The sequence below is a fragment of the Bidens hawaiensis genome, unplaced genomic scaffold, assembly GCF_021521415.1.
Source record: "Bidens hawaiensis isolate Kalapana, Puna unplaced genomic scaffold, B.hawaiensis_p1.1 tig00041671_1, whole genome shotgun sequence".
In the NCBI taxonomy this organism is placed as follows: Eukaryota; Viridiplantae; Streptophyta; class Magnoliopsida; order Asterales; family Asteraceae; genus Bidens; species Bidens hawaiensis.
The window spans coordinates 64620-88532 of NW_027497374.1; positions in this window are offsets into that span (position 1 = coordinate 64620).

Consider the following 23913-nt stretch of genomic DNA (forward strand, 5'->3'; position numbering starts at 1 on the left):
TTGCTCAAATAGACAACTTTGCTCAAAATCAATTAAGATCTCAATATATTAACTTAAAAATATTTCTAAATGTCAAACCATGTCAAACCTTACTCGAATAATCCTATCAAATAGAAGTGTACTCGAATTAACCTAATCAAGCAAAGAGTTAAATTTGTCCAATAATATACTATCAAGTATGCTCGTGGAACAAAGTTTACTATTTCATAAAAAACATAAAGTATGCTTAAGAATAATTATAATGTTAAATCTTAACATAGAAGTATGCTCCAAGCATAAAGTGTACTCGAGAAACGAAGTTTGCTCAAAAACTCTTGAAATCTGCAAGTATGTTTGAAGACATTTGAAATAAGTAATTAATATACAAGTGTGCTTGAAGCATAAAGTTTGCTCGATGAACAAAGTTTACTCGAAAACACTTGTATTTCATAAACAAAGTATTCAAACATAATTATTACATATTTATATCAACAATTCATCTAGTGTACTCGAGATAATATAAGTTTACAAGACAGAGTTAAACATCAGATGAATATTCAAGTATACTTGAGAACACATATTCAAACATATTCATTGTAAAGATGCAACTCTTTTGACTTAAACCTTACTTCAAACAGTTTTCCTTCTGGATCAAAAGTTTAAGAGAAAATGGTGCATTTTGAGATCAAATTTCAGTTTTATCATTTCGAATCCTTTTCTTTTATAAAAAGATCTCAACATGGGATCATATTAATTAAGTCACCTTTCACTACTTCATTCTCAGCATTATTGTAAAAAATTAGGCATGTAGGTAATTACTTAGAATGAATTTCATTACCTTGGTGTCACACCCCCATCATAGGGCTGGGCGTATGACCAACAGTTGGTACCACATTTGTAATAATATCAGAGTTACGTATTAAAAAGCGGAAGTCTTTAAAAACATGTGGATAAAAATATAATATTTACATTCACAAAAGACGGGACTATAAGTTCCCATTTAAGGTTACTTGTTTGTTTTACAAAACCACCATTCATTAAATATTACTTTAACAAAAGATCTGAGCCATCGGATATCTTGAGTACTTCGTCATTCCAAGCCCTAATCTTGATTACCTGCAAAATGTTTAGAAAATACGTCAGCAACGAATGCTGGTGAATATGCTGACGCAAAAATATTTTCTTTTTTACTTTATTACCCCTCGAGGCTACATAGTTCTCGGCCCAACGTGGCTTAGGAATAACCAAGCTTTAAAACAATACAATTATAAATTCAAATCTCTACACTAAATACCCCAGCAAACACCGCAGCGTTCGACATAGTTATGTACCTATTCGTATACACAAGGTCATTAACTTTCCGCAGGAAAACGTAAATATGACCAGGTGTGGTGTGCCCACCACATATGTAAGGATCCAGACGAACATACACGATAGCCTGAGGGCTAGCGCTTATACCTTTGTTTATAAATGTTTTAGAGACACGTAGTCTCATGTAAACCTTTTCATTTAACACATTGACTCGTTTTAAAATAAGATTGTAAAGTTTGGGCGTATTCACCTTTTGTATTTTGATCAGCTTCAAACACTGTCCAAGGGTCTTTCCTGTTGCTATCTCGCACCTATAGTACGAGTATAACCTTTTGTTAGTCGGATATATACAATCCGTCTTAAGACATTTAGTCTGTTATAATCTTTCTCGATTATATTTTCTTTACTTTAAAACCTAAGTTAAAAAGTATTCTTTCTTTCTTTTATAAATTAAAAGTTTTATTTTAACTTATATTCTTTTATTAGATAAACCTTTAGTTTATTTTCTCTAAACCTTATGTTTCTTCTTCTATGAGAAACGTATTCTTTTCTTTTCTTTATTATTTAAGAATATTCATAATTACTTAAATAATAATCTATAACAAAGAATTATATATAATCACATTGATATATATATATATATATATATATATATATATATATATATATAATCGTATTCTTTTCTTTTCTCTTCTTTCTTTTGTTATATTTTATTTTATTTATCGAGGTATCGAGTATTTCCTCGACTTAGGGTTTTAAGCCTTTTCAATATTTTATTATTATTTTATCCGGGCATTATGCCTACCTTGGTTGGCTTATAATAACTCAAGACGATCGTGCAGCACTTCGACGTCTTTTATCCTCTTCAATTCTTTCTTGATCAAAACTTCACCTTGGCATGCTTTACGAGGCACACCAATACTCCTCCACACGTCGGCACACTTTCAATGCATATAATATTTACCTATAACGATGTTGAATTGATGGTGTATGTTAAACGGAACCTGACGACAGTCCAGGGAGTACGAACAAAGGGTAGCAGATCGTTAAACTTCAATTAACTAATAGGGAAAGGTCGCGAGGTGGTGTAGAGGGTCCAGACAAAGTTTAGTTGCATTATAATGGTCATTTACATGTGTATTAAGATCGGGTTTATGTCGGCTTATTATATTAGGTAAGACGAATCGAGTTTGATGTAATTAACATAATTAAAACGTTAGTTAGGCCGATAATAGGAAGGAGAATAATAATCCTAGATTAATTCCAAGATTAACGCGAAGATTTAGGCTCAAGCAATTATACGGGTCACGGGTTTGCTATAAGGGTCGGGTTTGGACATTATATATGAGTTGGGTAAATGGGTAAAAGGGTTATATTAATATAATATTGCATAATTTGCAAGTAAGTCCCCAAAGTTAGCAGGTGGAAACATTTTTGGGTATAAGTTTAGCTTAGGGTAGAAATTGTTATAATTTGAAAGTTAATAATAATATATATTACGTAAATAATTAAGAATAATATATTATTGATTAATCTTCTCGATAAACGCGATATTTTACGAATAAAATTTCCCGAATATAAAAACGGGTCGAGTTAAATTAATAAATATTAGTTTGGAGAATCTGAGTTATTACATTAATGTATCAAATGTGGGCTTAAGACAATAAACGCGGGGATATTTTCGATCCACATTGAAATAGTTGTACATGCACATTAAATTCCTTTTACCTTCTTCTTGTTACTTGATATATGTTATTTATTTATTTTACGTATGTCGGTCCACATTTTGAAATATCAATTATTTGTTAACTCCTTATTTTTATTAGTACAAACGGAGGTGGTCGGTCCTCCATTCATTGTAATATTAATATAAGCCACATCTACATTTTCGCACGGCACTTCCGCGCTGCAAGTAAAATTCACTCCGACTTGTGATGTAGATGTTCCCCAAATCCTCCTAAAGCTTACATTCGTTAACTTTACTTTAAAGGATCGCCTTTTTGGTAATCACAAGAATTAAAATTAGCTTAATACTTTTAAATTGATAGAGTAATATTCATTAATCGGACTTTAGTAAAACTTTTTATATTAGTAGGTGGTTTAGGATACATGTATGTACTTTCTGGGTCGTCTCCAAGAATCATGAAAAAGTTTTGAACTAAAGGCGAAAAAAAAGTTGGGCCTTAAATTAGTTAAGTAATTTGGTTTAAATATAAAGAATACATTTTTTTCAAAAAAGTATATAATTAAAAAAAATCGGCCTTACCTCATAGCTGGCCTTTGGTACTTTAAGGGGTCTTTAGAAAGTTCTTATACTTCTGGCAAGTGTGCCACCCATGCAAGTTAGGGATAAGTTTTTTTTCCTAAATACCCTTACATGTACATGTTCAGTGCCCGTACCTGTACATGTACGTGGCTATTGGGTACGGGTATGGGTACACAAATTTACTGATTATAGGTATGGGTACGGGTACAGGTACATGTACAAGTATGGGTATTACGGATACTGGTGCCCGTTTAGAATATGTAGGGGCTTTTATTAGGTTTCCAACAGTTATGACTTAACTTTTAAGAAGGATTTTCAAAACATAATATATATTAGTTGAATAAGTTCATTCTCAATTTATATGTGTATATTCATATATTATGTATTCGTATATTTTTATTTCATGTATGTGTAATTGTGTATATAATTAAATAACATGTATTAACTTTCTCTCTTGTTTTTCTAAATAAATTGAGGAAGCAATAAACTAAGAAAAGGAAAAGGGAATGGATTTAATATTATGATTGATTTGTTTCAATTTTAGTTTTGGTATTTGGTATTATAGACAATTGATTGTCGGTATCGTACCGTTACCGATACCTAGTTTAGTGGAGATTTTTTTTAAAGAACAAATAGGTACCGAAGCGAGTACCGTACCCAAAGTACATGTACCTGTACTCGTACCATATAATTTGAGTACGGGTATAGGTATCAAGATTTACTGATTTTAGGTACGGGTACTTTCGGGTACAGATGCGGTCCCGATCTCATCCCTAATGCAAGTGAACTCATGCAAGTTTTCGGGTGTTCACAAAACTTAAGCTATCACTTACAGTTTTTCATCGAACTTTTTGGAGTTCGTTTGTAGGGGTTGTGCACTGCCTAGAAGCAAAAGGACTTCCAAAATCAGCTCCAAATCCAAAACCATCTACTAATCAAGAGTATTTAGGCCTAATGACATGTGAGCAAATATATTGTTTTGAGTGAGCAATTTGAAATTAGTTATACCAGACTACTTATTTCAAAATATACCATGCAACCACTAGTTTGTTCTAGTGGTAAAGGTTTATGTCTTACAACCAAATAGTTGTGGGTACTAGTCTCGCTTGAGACATGGAATGAATTGGTGAAAGGTGGAATAAAAATATTATTTTTTCAAAAAAATGTATATATAATATGTACCTTGCATGACTTATTTGGATAATATTGTTGATCAATAATTATGGGGTTCTTCACGTTTTGTTTGATGATATCTTCAAAATGAATTGCTATAGTGATTCCTTTATGTGTGTTGGGCCAAGTTTTAATTCTAACTCCATTTATGGCTCCAGCTATCGTACAATTTTCACTAGAATTTCTTCTACGACCCCTTCATACGGAAACTTACCCAAAATTCTAACACTGAACCCATGCCCCGGTCCACATTTCACTCTCTTAACACGGATGTTCTTGTTTCCTTGTCCAAAAGATATACAGTCATCAACTTGTAAGAATAAATATATGGATATATATATATATATATATATATATTTATGTATGGCCCTCATGATCATATATATTATAATAGATCAAAGTTAATTAATTATACCTTATTATATTAGCTAGGTAATTATTGATGGACCAAATTACCCTTTCTTGCTAATCAAGGGTTTCTCCTTGGGTGTATATAAATATATGGAGATTCTAACTAACATCATACAACATAACCCTAAACCTTACAAAAACAATTTGTGACCCTCTCTCTATATATTATTCGGTTTCTCAAGAACCCTAATCCCCATCACTAATATACATCCTAAAGGGGAACTCGACAAAGCTGACTATCATGTCGTCTGGATCTTTCTCATCAGTCGTGGCTTCTCTCTCTGCTATGACATGTATGTTTTAGTTGTAGGTTTATCATAATATTCATGTTTTCTATTACATACATGAAGAATTGATCAACACACGTATTCCTATTAACTAAACCAATGTTTGTAAATACTTAATATATAAACATACATATTAATTAATTTTACAAAACATATACAAAGCTTAACTTGAATGAATGATGATATACACTTCTGCCCAAAGGTGATGTGATACATCTAACATATCATTCAAGTCTAAATACAAATTGTGTTAGCTTAGCTTAAACATGATTTAAACGTATCACTTCTGCCCAAAGGTGATATGATATATCTATATCAAGCAAAACTAACTCGTGAATGATTAAAATGGTTGTCTTACTTCTGCCCAAAGGTGATGTGTTACAATTGTTTTGCACATATACTTAAATAAAATTTAATTTGGCCCAAAGGTGATTTATCTTTTATTTAAGTAGAATTTTTATAAAGGTGATTTATCTTTTATGGGTGATTTATATTAGTCTATTATTTTGATGTTAATAATAGGCATTTATTATCACAGCTTCATAATTTAACTTGTTCTTATCTATGCCTGCATTAGTTTAATTTTGCCCTAGTTCACTCTAAGTTTCTTCAAGTTTAGTATCTTAATATCCTCACTTAAATTCCAATAACAGCTCTGAATGGTGGAATCACATCATTAACTGGAGATACATTTGTTGCCTGGAAGGACTCTCTTATGCTTAATCTCGCCTTCCTGGATTTCGATTTTGCTCTAAACGAGGATGAACCTCCAGCACTAACCGCTGAAAGCATTCCTGCTCAACACTTATTGTTTGAAAAATGGAAGAAATGCAAACGCATGTCTCTAATGCTTATGAAAAACTCCATTAGCATGCTCATAAGCACGCCCGGCTCCGAGAAAGGCAAAAGGGTTTTGGGCCGAAGGTGAAAATTTTTTTGGGCCTTAATTTAAAAGGCGTATTTTCTTGGTTTAACAATTAAATTTTTATATGGCTTTACTTGGTTATAATTTGGGTTGTGTGAAAATTTTTTGTATAAAATAGGATTAAAAATGTATCAAATGAGACTAGAACCCATAACCTTTTGATTGAGAGTAATACCCATTTGCCACTAGACCAGGCTAGTGGTCATGTAATTGAGTTTAAACATTAAATATATATATTGTTTTTAAGAAAAATAAATATATATATTTTTTTTTAAAATTCGGGCCTAACGAGGTGTCGCGCCTATGGCCGTCGACCACCCCGCCACCCCTATGAGCCGGCCCTACCCATAAGAGGATCCATTCCAGACTCTGAAGATGCTAAAACCTATCTGGCTTCCGTGGAGGAACAATTCAAAGGAACGTCTAAGGCGCATGCTAGTACTCTTATTCTCAAGTACGTGACTACTAAGTACGATGGAAGGAGTGGCATTCGTGGGCACACTATGATGATGAACGACATGGCCCATAAGCTGAAGGGATTAGACACGGAGATCAGTGATGGTTTTCTGGTGCACTTCATCATGACCTATCTTCTAGCTGCCTATGAAGCTTTCAAGATCAATTACAACACCCAGAAGTACAAATGGACTATGAGTGAGCTGATGGCTATGTGCGTGCAAGAGGAAGAGCATATGAAGATGGACAAACCTGAAGTTGCTTACCTTACCACCAGTTCCAAGAAGAGGAAGAACACTAATCCAAGAAAGGAGTTTGCTAAAGTTCATAAGACTAATACATGTGCCTCGTCCAGCTCTCAGAACTCCATTGGGAAGCCTTTCTGCAAGTACTGTAAGAAGTACATTCATAAGAAGAAGTATTGTTCATACTTTAAGGAGTGGCTGGATAAAAAAGGTAATGATCTCTTTATGATACTTGAGTCCTATAATTTAACTGTTCCTGCTAATACATGGTGGTTTGATTCTGGTTCTATGCTTCATGTGACCAATTCTACTAAGGGATTCCTTTCAATCTGGAAGCTGGAAAGAAACCAAAGAACACTAAGACTGGGGAATGATAAAGAACTCGAAGTCAAGGCTGTGGGAACTTTACAATGAATAATGAAAACTGGTGTATGTATTAAAATTTATGATACCTTATATATTCCTGAGATTACTCGGAATCTTGTATTAGGACCAAAGTTAGAGATGGACGATTTTGATGTTTCTCATGGTCATGGCAAACTTACTATTTCTTTAAATTCTCAAGTGTATGGTTATGGCTTTTTGGATGGTGGTCTTTATAGATTAGAACTAGATGATAATTTTTCTAAATCTTTGTTGTCTTATAATATTAATAAATCACTCACAAAGATTAAAGATAAACGAGACTTAGAGACTTCTTCTATGTTGTGGCATCAACGTTTAGGCCACATCTCACGAGACTGGTTAGCCCGCCTCGTGAAGAATGAAGTATTACCACATCTTAATTTTACCAATTTTGAAACATGTGTCAAATCCTTAAAGGCAAAATGACATCAACAAATAAGAAAGGCGCCATTAGGAGCTCTAATTTATTAGAACTCATTCATACTGATATTAGTGGTCCTTACCCCATTGCTGGCATAGCTAGGCATACTTCATTTATCACTATCATTGATGATTATTCCCGATATGTACCTGTATCTCATTAAAGATAAATATGAATCTGTTACAACTTTTAAAGATTATAAAACTGAAGTTGAAAAACAATTAGATCGTCAAATAAAAGTTGTTAGATCAGATAGAGGAGGTGAATATTATGGAAAACATACTGATGTGGGTTCAGGCCCGTGGTCGATTTTATGAGTTTTGTAAGGGCCATGGGATCGTGAACCAATATACCATTCCAGTACTCCTCAACAAAATGGTGCCGCTGAAAGGAGAAATTGAACCCTTATGGATATGGTACGCAGTATGTTAGCCAACACTAATTTACCTTTATTTCTTTGGACTAAAGCCTTAAAAGCAACCGTTCATATACTCAATAGAGTTCCTTCTAAGTCTGTCCCTAAAACTCCTTATGAATTTTGGACAGGAAGGAAACTGAGTCTTAATTATATGAAAGTATGGGCTGTATTGCTGAAGCAAACCTTTATAACCCTTTCCTAAAGAAACTTAACCCTAAAATTGTTACCTACTTCTTTATCGGGTATCCTGAAAATTCAAAGGGTTATCGTTTATGTTATCCTTCACATGTCACTCGTATTGTAGAAACCAAGCGTGTCGTGTTCATGGAGGATTACAAGATCAGTGGAGCGGTACTAACCCTTATGAAGAATTGCAAGAAATACAAGACGCGGGGGAGGGGGGAGACTCGTCGATTATTGTAACTCCGGTTATTCATCTTGTACCCCATGCAATTGAACCTTCTGCACCACCTTCTCCACACTCAGAACCCGTTATAACAGAAAATGAAGGCACATCAAATACTCAAACCAAGAAAATGTTGAACCCGCTAATCAACTCAGGAGGTCATCCAGGTCTAGAAGACCTACTAACTTTGATGATTATGTCACCTACCTGATTGAAGCTGACGCCAAAAAGCTTAATGATCCTATCAAGTCATGCTCTACTTTGTGATTGATAGACTTTGATTTTATTCACTATCAAGTTATGCTCTACTTTGTTTATCCCTTCTAAAGCATGAACCTTTCTTCGTTGCAATAGATGATACCCTTTTTCAAGTCCATTGTGTTAACTAATTTGTGGTTAATTTGGAGTCTTGAAACTGATTTTTGATTATTAAATCAACGATGATGATGATGATGTATTCTTGGCTTGGAAAATTAGGTAGCTTGAAACAGGAAACCAGATGCTGCCATGACTCTGAGTCGATTAGTTCCTTTTTCAAAATTTCTTAGCTTTTGTAACTATATATGAGTAGGATTAACATAAATTAGATTTATGAATCACAGTTATTAGTTTATAGCTTCGCCATGGACGACCACAAATGATTAGAGGCTAATCAATTATATTGCTTATTTAACTTGATAAAACAATAGTTTGTGTCCCTTCTCACTTATATTTCTTTGTCATCTGTTTTGCAAGGATTCATATGCCAACGAAAACGAAAGAGTTAAGCCGGTTTAGTTTACATGAATTCAATGGAATCACTATTTGAATTTTAATGTTAACTTTAGCATGTTTGTTTGCAGAATTGTTAATATTTGAATCTGACTAAGAAGAAAATGCACTGGTGAAGGCACTCCTACAGGTCCTACAACATGTATGTCTTTTAGTTAGGCGTTAGTGTGTAAATAAAATTTGATACATGGATATCAAAAACAAACTTTGGCATAACTGCCTAATGCTTTCCATGGTGTTTAATTCAATTATGCTGATACATTTTTTCTCAATTACTTTCTTAAAAGTATGAAATTCAAACCTATAGTTTTAATTCCTATAGTATTATCTTCTATATTTTATTGAGGAATTAAAGGGCAATTATTCTCTGAAATTCTGCTGATACATTTTTTCTCAGTTACTTTCTTAAAAGTATGAAATTCAAACCTATAGTTTTAATTCCTATAGTATTATCTACTATATTTTATTGAGGAATTAAAGGGCAATTATTCTCTGAAATTTTGTACTTTTCATTCACTGTTATTTTTTATATTAGATGTGCATTTCTCATATTAGTTTTCAAAGAAGATGACATTGAAATCTAGGAATTTGCTTTCATATATGGTACTTTTGATTCACTGTTAAGTTTGGTTTTAAATGTCCATTTAAAAACTTGGGTATAATATGCCTATTGAAATGCTTATTATGTGTCTAGTATGAAACTTTAAGATTAAGATTGATTGTAATACGAGGACAAACTTTTTATATATGGCAATAAATATTACCTTCAGACTTAATTTTCATTCAACAATTACATTATTACAATGCCCATTTGTGAGTGATGCAATATAGGTGATTAAAGAATGGGATGGATTACCTTATTATTTTGGATATGCGGGTATAGGTTGGAAGAAGGATACGAAACACAACCATAGGTTTGTATAATATTGTATAATATGGTGTGACTGATGCATTTACTTATTCTAAGGATTGGATCAGTCGCAACACACAGGGTCGTTTACATTGAAAGAGACTTGACCCGCCGCGAAGCGCGAGGGTCGCCAGCTAGTTTAATAAATTGTGGATTAACGTTTTTATGAATTATTGAAGTACTAATTAAAACTTCCTATTTTTATGTCTCTCGAGTAAAGTTTAAAATTATCGAAGGATTATTTTATAAAATTCCTCATTTTAAATAACCAAACTATAATTTTTATTTAAAAGGTGTCTCTCTTATAACTCTTTTCCCTAAAAGATTTATATTGAAATTATATTTTCAAACGTTTTTTTTAAATCCACACGATGGGACGAATCATGTGGAGCATCCGACGATCTAAATAATTATGGTCCGGAACATAATTATCAAAGTCCTCGCATGAAAATCATAATGCGTACAATTGTGTGTCATAACATAGAATCGAAAGTAGTTGAGATAACGGTAAAAACGTAAAGATGATAAGGACATTGTGGATAAGCCGCTGGTACATCCTATATATAAGTGTTCTTATCAGATTTTCATTTGAAACGTTGTTTTAACTATTCAAAGTTTTGTATTATGATTAATTTTAAAATTTATATTTAAAATTTTCCTTTCTTCAAAATCTAATGATTTTGTTATAGCATCCTTTAATTTTGGGACGAAATTCCCTATAGTAGGGGAGATTGTAACAACTCGGATTTTAAATTGTTATTTTATTAACCGTTACCCGACCCGTTTTTATAATCGGAAAATTTTACCAAGAAATATCGCGTGATTCGAGTTAATATTATTTTATTAATATTTGCTTATTATATTTAATTAATAACTTTGGATTATATTCAAATTTTACCCTAAATTATACTTTAACTCTTTAGTGTTTCCATCTCAAATCTTGAAGGACCAAATTGTAAAATCTGCAATATTAGTTATATTATTATATCCTTTAACCCTAAACCCGTTTAACCCATAAACCATATTCAAACCCAAACCCGTATTCATATCTTTACCCGCAACCCGATTGTTTCTTGCACCTTAATTGTAACACCCCGTAACCGCAGCGGAAACGTACACGGGATGCAACAGACACATCTGATATCAACAGCATTGTTTATAAAGAAAACACCACTACATTAATTTAAACGTATTACATTGTTCTGAGTTTCATAACCATCTAAGCGTTATCACATAAGCGTTACCGATAGTACATTATCATATTTAATGCAAAATATAGATCTCTAGACTTCCACAAAATAGCACACAGCATCGAACACATATCACTCATTCCGATTTGAGTGTACCTAGAAAGCATGTAAAGAAAACGGGTCAACTACGAATAGTTGGTGAGTTTCACTAATTTAAATAAACCATGACAAATCATTATAAAAATCATAAGTAAGTGATGTAATTATACTGAGTTCACAAGTGAAAACTCTATTAAGCCCAAAACATATCGATTAACCTCCGGGAACTCTGTTACCCCAGAATACTTTCAAATACCCCTGGGAACTCTATTACCCCAGAAACACATTTAATAACCTCTGGGAACTCTGTTACCCCAGAAACACATTTAATAACCTCTGGGAACTCGGTTACCCCAGAACACTGTTTCGGGCCTTACAATATTAGCAACTTAGTTAATTACCATCTTAATACATTACCGTACGATTTCCGTACAATAAACATTATATAAATACATTCGTTTCTATGCGATTAGCATGTACTTAAACACTTTGATAGAAACATGCTTTCCGCCCCGGGAAAATATTTAAAACAGTTCAGTGAAAAGGGGCTCGTGAAAACTCACCTTCTTGTGAGCAAGTTGTACTACGGTGCACGGCTACTGGTACAGATCTGTAATACGATCCCCAAATCGTTACTACACAATTTCTATCAATATAACTTAAATTCGTGTTAACCGGTACGTCTGGGGACACTGTTAACCCAGTACCGTACACGATCAGGGGACAATGTTAACCCCGAAATACTTTTCAGGACTTAGATTGTGATATCACTTAGAGTTCTTTAGTCAAAACTACCGATAGTTTGTTTTCTCGTTTTGCGTGCTTAGCACGGTTATTCGTCTTTATGTTTTCAAAAATGAGTTTGACCACATACGTCCCGAAAATAGTCATTATTGATATTTTCATTAAAGTGGTGAAATTAGAGCTCGGTTAGACACCCCGTTTGGCCGCGGGGCCCGTTTCCGTCTTTAATACACCGGAAACGGTTAAATCGGATAAAATTACCCAAATCATCCGAATTATTTTCGGATGATTTATTTTTACTTGATTAACTTAGTTTCATGAAAATAGTCCATTTTTAAGGTTTTTATGCACCAGTCAGCTCGCTTAGGCGAACTTTGCCGGTTTATACGTTTTAAGCTTTAAAAGTTTGTTTTTAAGTTCCATTTAGCACAAATAAATATCCGTTTAGTCTCGGACCTTGAAATTTTGTACAAATCATATTTTAACAGTAAGGAATTTTATAAAATTTTTCCAGAATTAATTTTTATATCTAAAATTTATTTAACCATTTTTAAACGTCATTTAAACACCGAATATGTCGAAAATACCAAACGACCTTCGAAAAATCCCAAATTTTTCTGGGATGACTCCTGTCACCCACATAGTTCCCTGTAATTTTTCCAGAACCAAAAACTCATTTTTCATGCCATTTTTACCAAAACCGAGTTAGAAATCCCTAGAACTCGTTTTACCGAAAAGCCTACTTAGACTTCTCCAATGAACCTAAAATTTTGTGTGTGACTTTTATATGTTATAAAAAGCTTATCTTAAATTTTCCAGAATTTTTCATGATGTTTAGCTATTTTTCACCATTTTTGGCCAAAACCGAGCATTAAATTCACCAAATATTCATCCTTTATCCAAAAATTACCAAAATTTCACATATCTCATATTTTCATGTGTAGATCAACTCTGTGAAATTTCATGACCCAACTCTAAGCCTACCACAATCTGTCCAAATCACACAAATCATACGAAAACCGAACTACTTTGTGTTTTCTAGCGTTAGATCGCAAAGATCTTGGTTTCTAGCCTTTGCTAGCCACTAGATACAACACTTACAAGCACAACAACACCACACCAAGCAAGTTATACCCACAATCAGGCCATTTCTTTCATGGTTTCGATTAAAACATCAAAACAAAGATTTTGACCGTAAAAATTCGTTTTTGACTCTTTTAACTACTTTTTTGGACCAAGATCCTTTGTATAACTTGTATACATCACTTGATCCTCCAAGAATCGGTTTCATCTCGGGTTTTCACCCATTTTTCATTTGAAACCTCATTTCCTTGTAATTGAACCAAGAAAAGAAGATTAACACGATCATAACTCGGTTTTTACCTTGAGTTCTTGCTTAAAAACTTGGATTTTGGATGGATGTTCAAGAGTTTTGAGAGGATTTGGAGACAAATCTTGGAGAAAAAAAGAAAATGGTGTGTGTGTGTGGGAGACTATGGACCGATCGGTCCATAGTAAGGTGAGGAGGGGGGCCCACAAGTCCAACCATGGCCACACATTCAGATTACGCAATCTGGATAATGTTGTGGATAATCTGGTTCAGTTCGTTTTTCGGTTAAACGTTTAATTCCGCTCAAAACGAGACCAAAACGGTCGTTTTTCGGCTTAAAATTAAAATTTATATAAAACTGATTTAAAAACTTTAAAAACTTAAACCATGACGTTTATTGACTTAACACATCGTATTGTCGGTAATTGTGCATCTTTTTCGGCTTGATCGATCGTCTCTTGCTTGGTTTGATGTTAAAGGTTTCGTTTATCGTACCGACGTACTAATAAATCGAAATCCTTTTTTCTGTGCTATAATTCACTTATCCCGAAGCTTTAATACTTCGTAAACATCACTAAACATTATATATTTTGTCTATAATGTAATTCCCTATTCGTTCGGGTTTCAATAACCGTTCATCGATTAATCGTAATTCCGATACGACTAGTTGTTCATTCGAGTATAATTCGGACTGTGAATCTTATATACTCGTATAAACACATTATAATTCATATATTCAGTATTGAATAACACGTAAATAGTATATTCCGGCTAGGGTATACTTGAATTTGCCGGAATCGTTACATTCTCCCCCCGTTATAAAAATTTCGTCCTCGAAATTTTACGCGTCAACTACTTCCTTTTGAGGAAATAGGTGGGGGTATTTCTTCCGAAATTCGTCCTTTCGTTCCCATGTATATTCTGGGCCTCGTTGCGAATTCCATCTAACTTTGACCAATGAGATCTTATTGTGTCTAAGTTGCTTGATTTTCCCATCTACTATTTCTATGGGCTCCTCTACAATGTTGAGCTTATCATTTATTTGGACACCCTCTAAAGGTAACACCGATGTCTCATCCGACAGACACCTTTTCAAGTTTGACACGTGAAACACGTTGTGAACTGCACTCAGTTCATCAGGCAGCTCTAATCGGTATGCTACAGGACCGATTTTTGCCATAATGTCGAATGGTCCAATGTATCTAGGGGCTAACTTCCCCGCCTTTCCAAATCTAACCACACCCTTCCACGGTGATACTTTCAAATACACTTTATCACCTTTCTCAAATGATAACGGTTTTCTACGGTTATCGGCATAACTCTTCTGCCGATCCCGCGCGGCCTTCAGATTGTTTTTAATTTCAAGAATTTTGCTGGTCGTTTCCTGGACCAGATCTGATCTAATAACCTGTGTGTCGCCCACTTCAGTCCAGCAGAGTGGTGATCGACATTTCCGACCATACAATGCTTCGTAAGGCGCTGCCTTTATACTGCTATGATAACTGTTATTATAGGAAAATTCAACGAGTGGGAGATGTTGATCCCAATTTCCTTTAAAATCCAGTACGCATGCACGAAGCAAATCCTTCAGGGTTTGGATGGTCCTCTCAGACTGACCGTCGGTCTGAGGGTGGTAAGCTGTGCTTAGATCAATACGCGTTCCCAGCGCTTCTTGGACAGCTTGCCAAAGTTTGGAGGTGAAATGGCTATCCCGATCGGAGATGATCGAGATGGGTATACCATGACGAGACACAATTTCATTTATGTAAATCTGCGCAAGACTCTCAGTGTTATAATTATTTCTAATCGGAATAAAATGTGCCAATTTGGTTAATCGATCCACGACTACCCAAATTGCATCATGTCCTCGGGACGTCTTGGGGAGATGTGTCACAAAATCCATCGTGATCTGCTCCCACTTCCATTCGGGAATTTCCGGTTGTTGTAACATTCCCGAAGGTTTCTGGTGCTCCGCCTTAACCCTCGCACACGTCGTACACTTGCCGACGTAAGTGGCTATATCCTTTTTCATACCCGGCCACCAGTAGAACTCCTTCACATCCTGGTACATCTTATCCGATCCCGGATGTATGGAATATTTCGATTTATGCGCTTCGTTCATGATTAATTCACGAAGGTCATGGAGGGTCGGGATCCAAATCCGATTTTTGAAGTAGAGAATTTCGTCCTTGCGCTGTTCGAAATTCTTCTCGTTACCGAAAAGTCCCTCTTTTTCCAATTGTTCCTCTTCCAACGCCTCGCGTTGAGCGACTCGAATCAAATCCGAAAGGTTCGACTGGACTATCATCCCCAGCGCTCGCAATGGCTTAACGCGATCCTTCCTACTCAAGGCATCGGCTACGACGTTAGCCTTGCCGGGGTGATAACGGATGTCACAGTCATAGTCGCTTAATAATTCGACCCATCTTCGTTGTCTCATATTCAGTTCTTTCTGATCGAATATGTGTTGCAAACTTTTATGATCAGTGAAGATGGTGCACTTTGTACCGTAGAGATAATGTCTCCAGATTTTAAGTGCGAAGATAACTGCTCCCAGTTCTAAGTCATGAGTAGTGTAATTTTTCTCGTGTACTTTTAACTGTCGGGAAGCATAGGCTATGACTTTATTATTCTGCATCAACACACATCCCAATCCTCTACGGGATGCGTCACAATACACGACAAAACCATCGTCTCCGTCGGGGAGACTTAAGATCGGCGCTTGGCACAATCTTTGTTTTAGCGTTTGAAATGCCGTTTCCTGTTCTTCACCCCAATCATACCTTCGATCCTTTTGAGTCAGGAGGGTTAAAGGTTGGGCGATGCTGGAAAAGTTCTCTATAAATCGACGATAGTATCCAGCTAAGCCTAAGAATTGGCGGATTTCCTTTGGCGATTTAGGCGCTTGCCAATTCTTAACTGCTTCAACCTTACTTGGATCAACGTGTATTCCTTGGTGATTTATAACGTGACCAAGGAATTGCACTTCTTGTAACCAGAAGTTACACTTGGAGAATTTTGCATACAACTTCTCCTGATTTAGAAGCTCTAAAATTAATCTTAAGTGTTGCTCGTGCTCTTCTTTATTCTTTGAGTATATTAAAATATCGTCAATAAACACGATGACGAATTTATCGAGGTAGGGTTTACAGACTCGATTCATGAGATCCATGAACACTGCTGGCGCATTTGTTAGCCCAAAAGGCATAACTAAGAACTCGTAATGACCGTAGCGAGTCCGGAATGCGGTTTTTGGGATATCCTCCTCCTGAATTCTAACCTGATGGTATCCCGATCTAAGATCTATTTTTGAGAAGTAGCTCGCACCTTGTAGTTGGTCGAACAGATCATCGATTCGGGGGAGAGGATACCTATTTTTGATTGTCAACTTGTTCAACTCCCTGTAATCGATGCACATTCTAAGGCTCCCGTCCTTCTTTTTCACGAATAGGACCGATGCACCCCACGGGGAATAACTAGGACGAATAAATCCTTTATCCAACAATTCTTGCAACTGGTTGGATAATTCTTGCATCTCAGATGGTGCAAGTCGGTAAGGTGCCTTAGCAACAGGGCCAACTTGAGGTAACAGATCGATTCTGAATTCGACATGTCGGGTTGGCGGTAATCCAGGAAGTTCCTCTGGGAAAACTTGTGGAAATTCGCGTGCCACGGGAATATCGTCCACCCGTTTTTCCTCAGAATCAGTGGCCGTCAGGCTCGCTAGATACGCCACACATCCCTGACGTATATATTTTAACACCTTGAGGTGGGATATAAATGGTATCATGGTACCGGATTTTTCTCCTTGCACTAATACCTCCTCGTCATCCGACACCCGGATCTTGACGATTTTCTTTTCACAGTTTATTTCTACCCTGTTACGTGCTAACCAATCCATTCCCACTATCACGTCAAAACTACCCAATTCTACCGGTAACAAGTCAATCAGAAAGGATTGTTCGTTCAGAATAAAAGGGCAATTCCGAACTATCTGATTAACTATCATGGTTTTACCGTTAGCGACTTCTACGGTGTAAGGTTCTATGGTTTCACCAATAGGAAGGTTTGCTATCGAAAGGAATCTAACGGAGACAAAACTTCTATCGGCACCTGTATCAAATAATACAGAAGTGTAATGATCAGAGACGAGGAATGTACCTGTCACTACGCTGGGGTCCTGGCGTGCCTCGTTCGCCCCCATCACGAATGCTCGGCCTCGCGCAGGATTGGACGACGATGCCTGACCCGAGGGTTGCCTCCCGTTTCCTCCCTGGTTCAGTTTCGGACAGTGTCTTTTAAAGTGATCCGTGCTGCCGCATTCATAGCAAGCACGGCTGGTGGTCACCATCTGGTTTCCTTACGGGTTCTGCAGTCGGGCTGGTTGGGTCTTAAATGGCTGCGCACGGATAGGTTGCGATTGTCGGTTCAGGTTGTTCAGATTTGTCTTACAATTTGGTGCGTAGTGTCCAATCCTGCCACACCGGTGGCACACCACCTCTTTGCACACGCCACCATGGTGGTAACCACATTTCCCACACTTAGGAAACGATCCTTTCTGCGGTTCTTGCCTTCCGCCCGAACTAGTCATGGCGTAGTTCTGGGCAGTGGGTCTAGCACGTTTACCTTGCTGCTTTTCCTGGGTCCTATGGTCATGTGAACTCCGCTTCCCCCCAGCGGACTCTCCTGCCACTTTTAGTGACCCGCTTCTTACGAAATCATACGTGACGATACCAGCTTGCGTCACCGCACCCTCATACGTCTGGTGTCTCCCAGAATTGACTATACTCCTTACTACTGGAGTTAGTCCCCAAATATAACGCTCCACCCTCTTCGACTCTGGGGTGACCAACCATGGTACCAATCGCGCCAACTCATTAAACCGGTTCGTATAACCCAAGTGGTCCGCCCCCTGCATCTCCAGATTCCACAATTCATTTTCTAATTTCTGCAATTCGTTTCTCGGGCAGAAATGTTCCAATACAAGAGCCTTGAGCTCTGTCCAGGTCATGCGGTTTGTCGTCGCCTGACCGCGAGTCTGCACTATCGTGTTCCACCATGTCAAGGCATGGTCCGTGAATGTGCTGGCAGCATACTTAACAACACAATCCTCGGGGCAGTTGCTGATATTCACCACGGATTCTATTTTCTCGATCCATTTAACTAATCCATTTGGTCCTTCAGACCCGCTAAACTCTAGAGGTTTGCACAACATAAAGTCCTTGATCGAACATTCCCTGGATGCACGAATCGGTTCCGTACGGTTCGTCTCTACCGTAGGTATAGGGCCATTACTGTCTGTAACGACCACCCTAGGCGGTGCGTCATTACTCGGAATCGTGTTATCATTCTGCGGAGGATTAGTATTTCGTTCCCCATCATTATTGGTGGTCGTTTGATTGCTCGGAGGGTTTGGATTGGCCGAATTGTTAATACTGGCGGCGATGCGCGATACTATATCCGGTATCACCGCCTCTAACTGTTGAGCAATCAAACGACTCACATCCACTTCCGACAATTGGGCTGAACGTTTTGGTGCCATTCTACACAACATCAAGAAAATATATATAATCAATACAAGTTCCAATCATAAAACACAACAAATATTCCATTCATTAATAAACGTTAATACATATTACACAAACATCCGTTCATATTACTTTCCTGTCACTATTACATTAGATAAGTTTTCCTACATAGGGCCTATGTCGGCATCATCTCGACATAACCCGCAACGGGTCAGTGCTTGAATGATACCCAAAAGTATCTATACTGATATGCCCCAAACGAGACCCCCCCTAAGGGCCAGTGGTTGTATTATAACTAAACAATATTCACTCCATGTTAGCATCACCACTAACTGCTTACACAGAGTATCAAAAAAATGGTCCCTGTCTATCCCCAACCCAAAACAACTAAACACGGTGGTAAACCAACCCCACCAACATCGCCACCAACACCACCAACACAGCCATCATAACCCGAACCCGCATCTCCATCCGGCCAAGCATCCATTGGGAGTATGAGCACTCCCTCTTCAGCTGGGCAATCGCATACTGATGGTCCAGTATGCAATCACCCAAGTACATCCTCCTCTGGACTCCCACCGTCAGGGCGGCGGAGTGCTCATTCACCTGTTCGGTGAGCACTCGGAGCCAGGCCGCCGCGTCCCGTTCCTGTCTCGGAAGACCCCACACAGGTGGAGTCGCAGGCTCGGGCCGAGAGCTGGAGGACTCGCCCCTGCGAGTAGCAGGTCTGGGTGGGGGCGAGATAGGTCGGACAGGTGGGATACTGATCCGCGCCGTGAGGCGGGGTCCGAATCCGGGGGGTGCAGGGGCGGCCTGTGGTGCGGGTGGGGTCGGGGATCTGGCAATCCTAGCTGGGGAGGACTGGCCGGAACTCCTAAGGCTAGCCTCGCTAGGCTCTGTGCTAGATGCTACGAGTGGGCTCCCGGAGTCCCCGGAGCTGACCTCCTCCGGGTCCTCCTCAATCGACAAACTGGGGGTTCTTGACATTTTACCTGCACACAAGTTAACAAACATATAGTTCTTTCCATAGTGTAAATCATAATCAAATTAATATACACTTACTTATACAACTTGACCACATAACAATATTATCACATATTTGCACGTATGTTGCCAATTTTACCTATTAAAATCCCTCGTGACTTTCCCTGAATTCCCTCGTGCAGACAAGTCTGTTATTATGTTCCGGACCATAATAACCCACTTGTCCATCCAAGTTCATCCCGATCTCGTCACAATATATTATTAGTTGATATTCAGATCCTATAATACTTGAGCTACTGGTTATAATTGAGGTATCTTTTAAAGACATCCTAATTCTTTATAACCAATGGCTCTGATACCAAGTTCTGTAACACCCCGTAACCGCAGCGGAAACGTACACGGGATGCAACAGACACATCGGATATCAACAGCATTGTTTATAAAGAAAACACCACTACATTAATTTAAACGTATTACATTGTTCTGAGTTTCATAACCATCTAAGCGTTATCACATAAGCGTTACCGATAGTACATTATCATATTTAATGCAAAATATAGATCTCTAGACTTCCACAAAATAGCACACAGCATCGAACACATATCACTCATTCCGATTTGAGTGTACCTAGAAAGCATGTAAAGAAAACGGGTCAACTACGAATAGTTGGTGAGTTTCACTAATTTAAATAAACCATGACAAATCATTATAAAAATCATAAATAAGTGATGTAATTATACTGAGTTCACAAGTGAAAACTCTGTTAAGCCCAAAACATATCGATTAACCTCCGGGAACTCTGTTACCCCAGAATACTTTCAAATACCCCTGGGAACTCTGTTACCCCAGAAACACATTTAATAATCTCTGGGAACTCGGTTACCCCAGAACACTGTTTCGGGCCTTACAATATTAGCAACTTAGTTAATTACCATCTTAATACATTACCGTACGATTTCCGTACAATAAACATTATATAAATACATTCGTTTCCATGCGATTAGCATGTACTTAAACACTTTGATAGAAACATGCTTTCCGCCCCGGGAAAATATTTAAAACAGTTCAGTGAAAAGGGGCTCGTGAAAACTCACCTTCTTGTGAGCAAGTTGTACTACGGTGCACGGCTACTGGTACAGATCTGTAATACGATCCCCAAATCGTTACTACACAATTTCTATCAATATAACTTAAATTCGTGTTAACCGGTACGTCTGGGGACACTGTTAACCCAGTACCGTACACGATCCGGGGACAATGTTAACCCCGAAATACTTTTCAGGACTTAGATTGTGATATCACTTAGAGTTCTTTAGTCAAAACTACCGATAGTTTGTTTTCTCGTTTTGCGTGCTTAGCACGGTTATTCGTCTTTATGTTTTCAAAAATGAGTTTGACCACATACGTCCTGAAAATAGTCATTATTGATATTTTCAATAAAGTGGTGAAATTAGAGCTCGGTTAGACACCCCGTTTGACCGCGGGGCCCGTTTCCGTCTTTAATACACCGGAAACGGTTAAATCGGATAAAATTACCCAAATCATCCGAATTATTTTCGGATGATTTATTTTTACTTGATTAACTTAGTTTCATGAAAATAGTCCATTTTTAAGGTTTTTATGCACCAGTCAGCTCGCTTAGGCGAACTTTGCCGGTTTATACGTTTTAAGCTTTAAAAGTTTGTTTTTAAGTTCCATTTAGCACAAATAAATATCCGTTTAGTCTCGGACCTTGAAATTTTGTACAAATCATATTTTAACAGTAAGGAATTTTATAAAATTTTTCCAGAATTAATTTTTATATCTAAAATTTATTTAACCATTTTTAAACGTCATTTAAACACCGAATATGTCGAAAATACCAAACGACCTTCGAAAAATCCCAAATTTTTCTGGGATGACCCCTGTCACCCACATAGTTCCCTGTAATATTTCCAGAACCAAAACTCATTTTTCATGCCATTTTTACCAAAACCGAGTTAGAAATCCCTAGAACTCGTTTTACCGAAAAGCCTACTTAGACTTCTCCAATGAACCTGAAATTTTGTGTGTGACTTTTATATGTTATAAAAAGCTTATCTTAAATTTTCCAGAATTTTTCATGATGTTTAGCTATTTTTCACCATTTTTGGCCAAAACCGAGCATTAAATTCACCAAATATTCATCCTTTATCCAAAAATTACCAAAATTTCACAGATCTCATATTTTCATGTGTAGATCATCTCTGAGAAATTTCATGACCCAACTCTAAGCCTACCACAATCTGTCCAAATCACACAAATCATACGAAAACCGAACTACTTTGTGTTTTCTAGCGTTAGATCGCAAAGATCTTGGTTTCTAGCCTTTGCTAGCCACTAGATACAACACTTACAAGCACAACAACACCACACCAAGCAAGTTATACCCATAATCAAGCCATTTCTTTCATGGTTTCGATTAAAACATCAAAACAAAGATTTTGACCGTAAAAATTCGTTTTTGACTCTTTTAACTACTTTCTTGGACCAATATCCTTTGTATAACTTGTATACATCACTTGATCCTCCAAGAATCGGTTTCATCTCGGGTTTTCACCCATTTTTCATTTGAAACCTCATTTCCTTGTAATTGAACCAAGAAAAGAAGATTAACACGATCATAACTCGGTTTTTACCTTGAGTTCTTGCTTAAAAACTTGGATTTTGGATGGATGTTCAAGAGTTTTGTGAGGATTTGGAGACAAATCTTGGAGAAAAAAAGAAAATGGTGTGTGTGTGTGGGAGACTATGGACCGATCGGTCCATAGTAAGGTGAGGAGGGGGGCCCACAAGTCCAACCATGGCCACACATTCAGATTACGCAATCTGGATAATGTTGTGGATAATCTGTAGTTTTTCGGTTAAACGTTTAATTCCGCTCAAAACGAGACCAAAACGGTCGTTTTTTCGGCTTAAAATTAAAATTTATATAAAACTGATTTAAAAACTTTAAAAACTTAAACCATGACGTTTATTGACTTAACACATCGTATTGTCGGTAATTGTGCATCTTTTTCGGCTTGATCGATCGTCTCTTGCTTGGTTTGATGTTAAAGGTTTCGTTTATCGTACCGACGTACTAATAAATCGAAATCCTTTTTTCTGTGCAATAATTCACTTATCCCGAAGCTTTAATACTTCGTAAACATCACTAAACATTATATATTTTGTCTATAATGTAATTCCCGATTCGTTCAGGTTTCAATAACCGTTCATCGATTAATCGTAATTCCGATACGACTAGTTGTTCATTCGAGTATAATTCGGACTGTGAATCTTATATACTCGTATAAACACATTATAATTCATATATTCAGTATTGAATAACACGTAAATAGTATATTCCGGCTAGGGTATACCTGAATTTGCCGGAATCGTTACATTAATTCTCGTAATTATAATCAAAACTGATCTTTAAGAATCGTTCATGCCTTAAAAACCGTCTTAATGTATAATACAATTAGGAAAAAGAATAAAAAATGATTGAATTGCTAAAGCAAACAAGCCGTCCTTAAACCCGTTTCTTAAGATATGTTATAACGATCATATTAACTCAATTCATCACACATACGCAATCCTCTTAGCAGTGCCATCAATACCCCTAAGGTTAATTATATTTTCACGCCATTCTTG